The 9,868-nt window shown below is 46.3% G+C and overlaps 1 long non-coding RNA gene and 1 pseudogene across 1 annotated transcript; both read right to left on the reverse strand.

Moving 5' to 3' along the window:
* Nucleotides 1-233: 233 nt before the first annotated feature.
* Slc7a13-ps2 (solute carrier family 7 member 13, pseudogene 2) lies at nt 234-2,422 on the reverse strand (annotated as a pseudogene).
* Nucleotides 2,423-3,722: 1,300 nt separating this feature from the next.
* LOC134485877 (uncharacterized) lies at nt 3,723-9,266 on the reverse strand. The gene is made up of 2 exons (XR_010064170.1): nt 5,312-9,266; nt 3,723-4,180 (listed from the first exon to the last, which is right to left on the reverse strand). It is a non-coding gene; the product is annotated as an uncharacterized LOC134485877 (long non-coding RNA).
* Between the last annotated feature and the right edge of the window lie 602 nt (nt 9,267-9,868).

Here is a 9,868-nt window from a genome sequence, read left to right on the forward strand (position 1 = left end):
CCTTTTTCATTAAAATCTCTTCATAATAGTGAATTTTAGTAACTACACAACAGAAGTTACACCAGGCTGTTTTGAGAATTCCTTTTTCAAAGCAATTAATCTAAATCTCTTCACCTTGACCTCAGGCACACTCTTTGGACAATGGCAAAAAGCAGTCACATCCTTCACTCCCCCCCCCAAATACCACAAAAAGTTTTTCTTCACTGAACCATTTTGGGCCAGGTCCAAACAGTTCAAATTACCTGAATGGCATAATGACAGGTATTTTTATGAATGTATTTAGCTGCTACTTTGATCACGATTGATGATCCTACATATGAATAGTACACTTGGAGAAAGGCATCTGTAATCTTTGAGACATCAGAAAATTTAACATCCAGAACATTCTCAAACATGGTCACATTCTCCTTTTTCCCAATGATTAACAGCACAACCCCAGTTAGAGAAATAAAACAAAGAACACCCAACTTCATCAAACTGGTAACCGTTTGAAATCTAGCCACTGTGAGCATTGAGAATTCCAAATAGCCATAAAAGAGCTAAAGCCAGGCATTTCTTTGGTAGCTCCAGAGCTGGGCATCAGAAGAGAAAGGTTGAATTAGGTAACTAGCTACTAGTAGGCACTGAGCACGAATGCCTAGAAAATGAGCAAAACGTTTAATCCAGAGACTGAGGAAAGCAAGAGATCTTTTGAGTAAATGGTAAGATTCTGCACTCACAGGAAAGGTAGTTGCCAGCTCTGCAAGACAGAAAACCGACATTCTGTTTATCAGGCCCCAGTCTGCTCAAATACTGAGAGAAACAGGATGTTCAGTGAGGAAAATTTCAAAACAGAGACACAAATCCCTGTCTCTGTCGTGGTGAAAGACCACTGGGGTGGGGAAGACCCCCACTCAAATCTCAAGATGATGTAACCCCCCAAAAACTCACGAGAAACCAGTCTTGTTGTAATAAACAAGAGGTGTATTTGAGGAACCAGAGCTCTGGGGACGACACGTATCTCAAACAAAAGACAGAGGAGTCGACCCCAATCCCAATTAGGGGAAGGTATTTATAGGGAAAATTACATAGGTAGTTGGCAACTGTTACACAAAGCAATTTCATTGGTTTGTAACTTGGGCTCAGTCCAACTCTAGGCCACCCTGCTTCTGGGGCAAGCTGACCCTAATTCTCGTTTTTCTCAGGACTGTTGAGTCAGGTCTTATCGAGGCCAGATGGTTTGTGGTGGCTATAGCCAGGCTACATTCCCAAAACATGTTATGTTATTCTTTGCTGTGAGGTGCACTTGTCCTCACAGCAGGGCCAGTGGGGGATAGTTTAAAATCTTTATTCTCTCAGTGGCACTAAGTAAGAGGATATTTCCAAGGAAGAATCCTACTGCTCTCAAGAGTTGAATGTTTCTTAGCCTTTACCTCTTTCAAATCTTAAAAAATTGAGGTTTTTCTTTACTATGGTTCTCTATCAATTCCTGCAAAATCCTGCCAAATAGGGTATTGCCTTGTTTAAGCCATCTATTCCGTATAAGAGAATTTTAAGTCTGGACTTAATTTTGATTTGAAAACAAATTAACTTTTGAATTATTGCAGTTTTATTTCTTCTTTAAAAGACTGCAGCTAACATATTTCCTATTAATAATACTTAAACCATCAAATATACCAATGACCAAGTTACTAGATGCCAATCAGGAGAAGTATTTTCAGTAGTTCTGAAAGACGCCTTTGGAGGCAAAATAGTCTTATTTGTTTGCTGGACTAACAGCAATATATAAAAGGTAATTGGTGGGAAAGAAACAGGAGTTTTCAAGTATGAGAAATGGGAAGGATCAGGTGATGTCTTATCTCAATTACTTCACCTAAACAAGAAAAAAACTTGTGTAAGGAAAACCATAACTTTTTGTATAAGGCAGTACAAAGGGCAGCAAGATATGCTGTAAAAGGTTCATGATGCAGCTGTGTTTCTACATTTCTTTCACTTGTCCCTGTTAGGAACAATGCAATTCATCTTAACTCCCTGAATTTAGTTCCTGAAATTCTGAGTGCATTTTTCTACAAACTAAATATTATGACAGCTTCCCTACTTTCCCTCATTTGATATACATGACTGAGTGAAGAACCTTCACCATTCTAATGTGACTTGGTTAGCAGAAGAGTTTCTGCCAAGCAAAACAGAATTGTTCAGCAGTGAAACTCTTGGTCATTTAAGATTGTTTTTCTCTAGAATTTAGAATGCAGTATTGAAGGGGTGAATTAAAATGTGAAAGAAGAACTCTGAGGAGAACAGTTACTGCTATAATATCATTATGTAACCATGAACTATTACTTCATGCATTTATACCTAGACAATGTCTTATAACTGAATTAGATATTGTTTACTTTAAATTCAAATGGCTAAATATTTGAACTTTATCTTGTCCTTTAGCCATCGTTATTAATATGCTGTTATATCATTTCCCAAAAATCAATCCTCATTTCTTATAGTTATTAGTGCACATTACTTATACTCATCAATGGAATTCTGTAGTTGATGTCTATATGCAGGTGAGGGCTGGGACAACATTAAGGCAGGGACAGAGTTTTTGTAAGATGGGAGATAGGAAAAGAGAGAAGAACCAAAATGGAGGCAGAGAGGGATGACCCAGATCTGTGTGGCCTTAAGTGGCCATAGATAGTTATGAATATTTCTTAAGGGATGGATTTTTATAGGAAAATTTTTCTTACCTAGGGAGAAAGTTTATATCATTATTAATTGGTTGTGAGTTTATTATGTGGATGTTTTGTGGATTGAGAATTTAAGATATAAGTCTGGTTGCTAAATTACAAGCTTACTGAGTTTAGATTTTAATGGTTTACAGGGAGTTGTGACTATAACCACAGGGGGCGGATGCTGGGAATATGAGCAGAGTCCACAGCAAGAGAGTTGCAGGAGGGTGGCTGCAGCCTGGCTCAGAGAGTAGTCAGTGGCAGCATGCGCTGGCTAGTTGACATGGGTTGAAATGCTCTGCTCTTTAAGATGAAAATACCCTGCAGATGCCATGTAGCCCAACGGAGCCAGTACTTACATGAGACGGTAGATTCAATTTTTAATATTACTGTAACAGAGTTCAATTGTGATAGTTTGACACATGAATGTACCATGCTGAAAAGCTCTCAGGGAGAACTTTCCCTCGGGATGGAGACCCTCCAACTCCAAAGACCAGACCGAGACACCACAGGATGCAATCAGCAAGAGGATTTGGTTTATTGTCGGGATACACAGGCACAGGCACCTGCGGGCGCTTCAGTCACTCGGGGGACTGGCGTGCCCCACGGAACCAAGGATGGGCTTTTATAGGATTTTGGGGAGCAGAAGCAAGCATACAGAAGCAGATGCATGGTTACAGGGATATAATTGGTGGATTCTAATATGGCAAGGGTTTAGCCCGGGGGCAAGTTTCCTAGCTACCTTCCTGAAACATAATGGCTGACTCGGCCCCCCAAGGGTTCAGCCCGGGGGCAAGTTTCTTAGCTACCTTCTTGGAACATAACGACTGACTCGGCCCCCCACCAGGGTGTGGGACCTCTCCCGGGGCTTTTTTTTCATTGTCAGGTGCTCAACCGAAGTCGTCCTGTTGCCAGGCCTTCAACCAAACACATCCTGCTTGGCAGCCGCTGTGTACTCAGTGTTCTAACCTTTCCCTGAACCAGTCATCTTAAGTACAGCCTTGCAAAATGGCGTTACTGCTGTTAAGCTGGGGTCTTTCATTCCCCCATTTTTTTTTGTTAACTTTGAGTGAAATCTTTCACTCGACTTGGTTAAGAAATTTCTGTCTGGTGGGGGCTTATTTCCCCACTGACTCTAGGCCACAAAAGGGCTAGGAGGAGCCACGTAGGAGTTATAACTTTAAGGTGTTTGGAGTGCGCTGAATTCTCCATGTCTGGGGTGTAGTGTTGTGATTAGTCAATTCCTCAGACCGGACTGCCTTGACGTGTGGTGCGTGGATCTAAGGAGGACGGTGTAGGGTCCTTTCCACCGTGGCTCGAGATTCTTGGTCTGGTATCTGCGCACCCACACGGTGTCTCCAATCTGGAACGGGTGTGGCACCACCGGATGCTCAAGCTTGTCCTGGTAAGCAGCGGCCAAAGGTCTCCAGACGTCTCTCTGCACAATCTGTAGGGCCTGTAAATGGGCCCTCAGAGAAGGGCTGTCAGCAAAATCAGCAATGTTTGAATCAAAGAAATGGACAAATGGGGGTGGTGTTCTACATATTATTTCAAAAGGAGTTAGACCATGGGGGCCCGGGGTATTCCAGGCCCGATATAGAACTAGGGGAAGGAGGGCCACCCAATCCTTTGAGCCAGTTGCAAGCGTAAGTTTGGATAAAGTCTCCTTAATTGTTCTATTTATGTGTTCTACCTGACCTGAACTCTGGGGTCTATAGGCACAATGTAATTTCTAATCAATCCCCAGCAATTTGGCCACCAACTGACTTACTTGGGAGACGAAAGCGGGCCCGTTGTCTGACCCCAACGCTTGAGGCATGTCATACCTGGGAAAGATTTCCTCGAGGAGCTTCTTGGTGACTATTTTTGTAGTCTCGTGTTTTGTGGGGAAGGCTTCGACCCATCCTGAGAAGGTGTCTACAAACACTAGGAGATACTTGTATCCATATATATCTGGTTTAATTTTAGTAAAATCAATTTCTCAATGGATGTCGGGATGGTGTCCCCTAGGACGAACTCCTTGTCCAATCATGGTCCTTCCTGGGTTAACCTGAGCGCATGCTTTGTAACTCTCAGTCACCTTTTGTATCGCTTTGTCCCAATTCAAAAAAAAAAACACAGATTTATCTCTTCCCGATCTAGTAAGGTTTTCATCTTCTTAAACCCCAAATGGGTTAATTTATGTAAAAAGGAGATCAATTCAAAAGTCCTTTGTAGACCCACTGTTTTAGTTGAGGGTGGTAGATGGCCCCCATTTTTTTAGGAGCTCTATGTCCTCATGGGCATAAACCCAACTGGTTTGTCCCACTGGTGGGGGTGTGGGTTGGTCTGGGCTATTTAAGGGCAAGATTTGTTTGCTCATGGCCGCTTCTCGCGCCGTGGCATCGGCCAGCCGGTTTCTTCGTGCCTCTGGGTTGTGCCCTTTCTGGTGTCCTGGACAATGTATAATACTCAGTCTTTTGGGCAAGAATAGGGCTTCTAAGAGGGCCAGAATTTTAGCCATATCTTTACCCTCAGATGTGAGCAGCCCCCGCGTCTGGTAGATCTCCCCGTGGATGTGTGCCGTGGCAAAGGCATAACGGCTGTCTGTATATATATATTTAGCCTCTTACCTTTTGTCATCTTGAGCGCCTGAGTCAAGGCGATGAGTTCAGCCCGTTGTGCGGAGGTACCAGCAGGCAGGGCTTTCGCCCAAATCACTTTGTCCTCCGTAGTGACCGCAGCTCTAGCCTTTCGCTCTCCCTCTGCCAAGAAGCTGTTGTCATCCGTGTACCATGTGTGGTCAGCATTCTGAAGAGGCTGGTCCGATAGGTCCGGCCTGGTTCCATGTACTTCTGCGAGGATTTGTAGGCAGTCATGCTGTTCTGTCTCCTCTGGTAGAGGAAGCAAGGTCGCAGGATTGAGGGCGACTATGGGCCCAAACTGAACCCGTTCTGCATCCAGTAACAAGGCTTGGTGTGAGAATTAGAGAGCCAGCGGTCTGGGGGCTGCTTTACCAAGGCCTCCACTGCGTGGGGTGCTAGGATGGTGAGTGGCTGTCCCAAAGTCAATTTTCCAGCATCCTTGATCAGGACAGCAATAGCAGCCACCATCCTTAGGCACGGTGGCCAGCCGGAGGCCACAGGGTCCAATTTCTTAGACAGGTAGGCCACAGGGCGTTTCCAGGGTCCCAACCTTTGTGTTAGGACCCCTTTAGCATACCCCTGTTTCTCATCGATGAACAGTTACTGAGCAAATTGTAAGGGTTTGGAACAGTCGGATGAATATCTTCTATCCTCTTGTTGACCTTTCTCAAGTCTTGTATTGGCCTATAAGCTCCAGTGCCTGGTTTCTTAACAGGCAGAAGAGGCGTATTCCAAGGCGACCGGCAGGGGACTAGGATGCCTTGATCTAGAAGCCTCGTAATGTGAAGCCTTATACCTTGATAAGCTTTATGTGACAGGGGGTATTGTTTTATGGAGACTGGAGTTGTAGTGGCCTTTAACTGTATAATTAAGGGGGGCTGTTGGAACGCCAACCCCATCCCACCAGTCTCTGCCCAAGCCAGTGGAAAATTCGTGACCCAAGTGTCTATTTCTAGGGATTGTGGCTTGTCCTGTCCCGGTTCATATAGTCTATATTCATCCTCTAGTTGTAGGGTTAGAACTTGAAGGGGATTTCCATGGGGGCCAGTTATTTGGGCCCCTCCTTCCTCAAAATGAATTTAGTTTGGTGAGCAGGTCACGGCCCAGCAGAGCGTACGGGCAGTCCGGAACATGTAAGAAGGAATGGGTCACCTTACCGGTAGCCAGCTGAACCCGGTGGTCCGTAGTCCATCGGTATTGTTTCTCACCAGTAGCTCTTTGTACCCAGGCCGTCCGGTCGCTGAGTTGTCCTGAAGCTTGGGTGAGGACTGAATGCTGGGCTCCTGTGTCTACCAGGAAAGTAACCGGCTGCCCCCCAACTTAAGCGTTACCCTGGGCTCAGGGGGGGGCTCCTGGCCCTGACCTCCCTAATCTTTATCTAGAGCCAAGAGGGAGGTTCGTGGTCGAGGCTTTCGGGGTCCGCCAGGCTTCTTGGAGCACTCTCTGGCCAAGTGTCCTTTTTCTTTGTAATAGGCACATTGATCTTTATCCAGCTTTAGCCCCTTTCGAGCTCCCCCCCTATCTCCCTTCCTTTTTTGGCCCTGAACTACGGCAGCCAAGATTCGACTCAATTTTTTGTTTTTTTTTTTTTTTATCTCTCTCTTATTAAAAATCTTTTCAGCTTCTTTAAGTAAATCCTGTAATGTATAGCCCTGCAAATTTTCTAACCTCTGTAACTTAGTCCTGATATCTGGAGCAGCCTGCCAGATGAAGGACATAGAGACACTCGTCATTTGTCCTGGGTCATCTGGGTCATAGGGAGTGTACATACGGTAGGCCTCCTTAAGTCTCTCTAGAAAGGCAGAGGGAGTTTCCCCTGCTTCCTGTAATACCTGTTTTACCTGAGCCAAATTAGTAGGGCGTCGTATAGCCCCTCGGAGACCCGCTAGAAGCAACTGGCGATAAAGGCGTAGGTGTCCCTTACCTTCAGCTGTATTAAAATCCCAGTTTGGTCCTCAGGCAGCTGGGTGGGATGCCCATCATCTCCCAGAACACGCTTTCTGGCCTCTAGGAACACTCTTTGTTTGTTTTTTTTTTTTTTTCTGAGGTTAAGAGGGCCTGTAAGAGCTGTTGGCAGTCATCCCAACCAAGTAGGCTGGTGGGTAAGTAAAACAGATTCTATTAGGTCGGTGAGTGCCACCGGATCTTTGGAGAAAGAAGGGTTGTGTTGTTTCCAATTGTAAATGTCAGCTGCTGAAAACGGCCAGTATTGGGTCTGGCCACCGGTTCCCTGTCTAAGTGGGAAAGCCTTGGAGGTTGAATCTGGCATCACCTCCCGCTTATTGCGCAATCTCCCTGCGACAGGGGAGAAACCCTTATCAGACTGTGGCCCGGCAACTGATCTGGCCGGCGGCTCTGCCTCCTCCATTTCAGCCGGGCCTGTCAGAGAGAAGATCTATGAGAGGGGAGTTTGGGTCTGCCGGGAGGACAGGTTTCTTAGAAGGCTCTGATTTCACAAAGGTAGAGAGAGGAAGACGTGGCCGGCGGACCGGGTGGGGCTGAGCGGACAGGCTGGGGGTTGAGGGGAGGCCAATTCGGGTCCACGAAGGGTTCCGCCCGGGGGGGGGGGTTAAGGCGAGACTCTCTCAAGTGATAATATAAGAAACCTGGTCAGGATGTCCGTGGACGACCCGATCTTTAACCTGTAAAATAATGATCTTATTAAATGTGCCATTCACTGGCCATCCCGCTCCGAAAGTGGGCCACTCGGATGTGCAGAGAGTCTGCCATTTTCCTTTTTTTTAACCTCGACGGACTGGTTGTGTGTCCGGTCGTGGACGTCTTTCTAATGATCAAGAGTGAGACTTAGGGGCATTGTTAGGGACTGTCCCATGTTAGTTCTAAGGAAGATTAGAACACAGAGAAAACAAACAACACCAACAGTCAAACAAACAACAGACAGGCGTGCTGCACGGCTTTGGTACCAAACTGAAAGCAAAAAGTCAGATGGAGGTGGCAAAGGTCCGGGGCCCTCTGAAAGCCAAAAATACAGACAGAGGTGCCGTTAGTCCGGATCCTTCTCCTCTAACCAGAGTCCCAGATTGGGCCCCGAAAAGTCAGGCCCTTAACACCCTTGGAACGTCTTCCAGGGCTGCGGGGCGAGAAGTCCGAGCTCGTCAGCTCCTTCTTCGTCCCGCCCAAATTCCAAACAACCTGGCTGAGCGCTCACAGAACAGACCCGGCTGAGCGCTCACAGAACAGACCCGGCTGAGCACTCACAGAACAGACAGAATAAGGCAGAACGAGACAAAATCAGACAGACAGACAGACGCCGGCCGGCTTACCTCCCAGTGGGTGGTCGGTGGTCCCTGGGTGGAGGATCTCCTTTCCCGGCCAATACACCAAATGAAAAGCTCTCAGGGAGAACTTTCCCTCGGGATGGAGACCCTCCAACTCCAAAGACCAGACCGAGACACCACAGGATGCAATCAGCAAGAGGATTTGGTTTATTGTCGGGATACACAGGCACAGGCACCTGCGGGCGCTTCAGTCACTCGGGGGACTGGCGTGCCCCACGGAACCAAGGATGGGCTTTTATAGGATTTTGGGGAGCAGAAGCAAGCATACAGAAGCAGATGCATGGTTACAGGGATATAATTGGTGGATTCTAATATGGCAAGGGTTTAGCCCGGGGGCAAGTTTCCTAGCTACCTTCCTGAAACATAACGGCTGACTCAGCCCCCCAAGGGTTCAGCCCGGGGGCAAGTTTCTTAGCTACCTTCTTGGAACATAAGGACTGACTCGGCCCCCCACCAGGGTGTGGGACCTCTCCCGGGGCTTTTTTTTCATTGTCAGGTGCTCAACCGAAGTCGTCCTGTTGCCAGGCCTTCAACCAAACACATCCTGCTTGGCAGCCGCTGTGTACTCAGTGTTCTAACCTTTCCCTGAACCAGTCATCTTAAGTACAGCCTTGCAAAATGGCGTTACTGCTGCTAAGCTGGGGTCTTTCAATGCCTTTGTCAACAGAGAGGGCCTCTGTGGTATGCCTTTGAGGTGATTTCTGAGCTCTTTGTAACTTGAGCACAGTGAGAAAGATATGAAATACTAACAGTGAAAATATAATTTTTTGAGAGGTAGGACTAAAAGCATAAAATAACTCCACAGGATGGGGTCAGGTTGAGTGAGCATGATACTCCAAAGTCCCACCTCTTCTGTTCTAGGGACTTTTTATTCATCAAAATATATGGATATGGAGTACTTTTAGAAGGGGTTATCATTTTAGGCTGTGGCAGATGATTCACTGGTTTTGGAGCAGGTTTGTATAATCCTTGAGATGGTCCAGAACTATTCTCTAATGTGTTTTCTTGAGTGTTGAATTCTCAGATTAATGTCTATGTGGCTTATAGTCTTCTGTGTGTGGCTTTATTTTTCTACTTTTGAGAGACCCCGGCTTAGCAACAGTAACGCCATTTTACAAGGCTGTACTTAGATGACTGGTTCAGGGAAGGGTCAAAACACTGAGAACACTGCGGCTGCCAAACAGGATGTTTGTAGTTGAGTGCCTGACAACAAAAGAAAGAAATGTAAAGCCCTGGGAGAGGTCCC

This window comes from Rattus norvegicus, chromosome 2 (genome assembly GCF_036323735.1).
Source record: "Rattus norvegicus strain BN/NHsdMcwi chromosome 2, GRCr8, whole genome shotgun sequence".
NCBI lineage: Eukaryota > Metazoa > Chordata > Mammalia > Rodentia > Muridae > Rattus > Rattus norvegicus.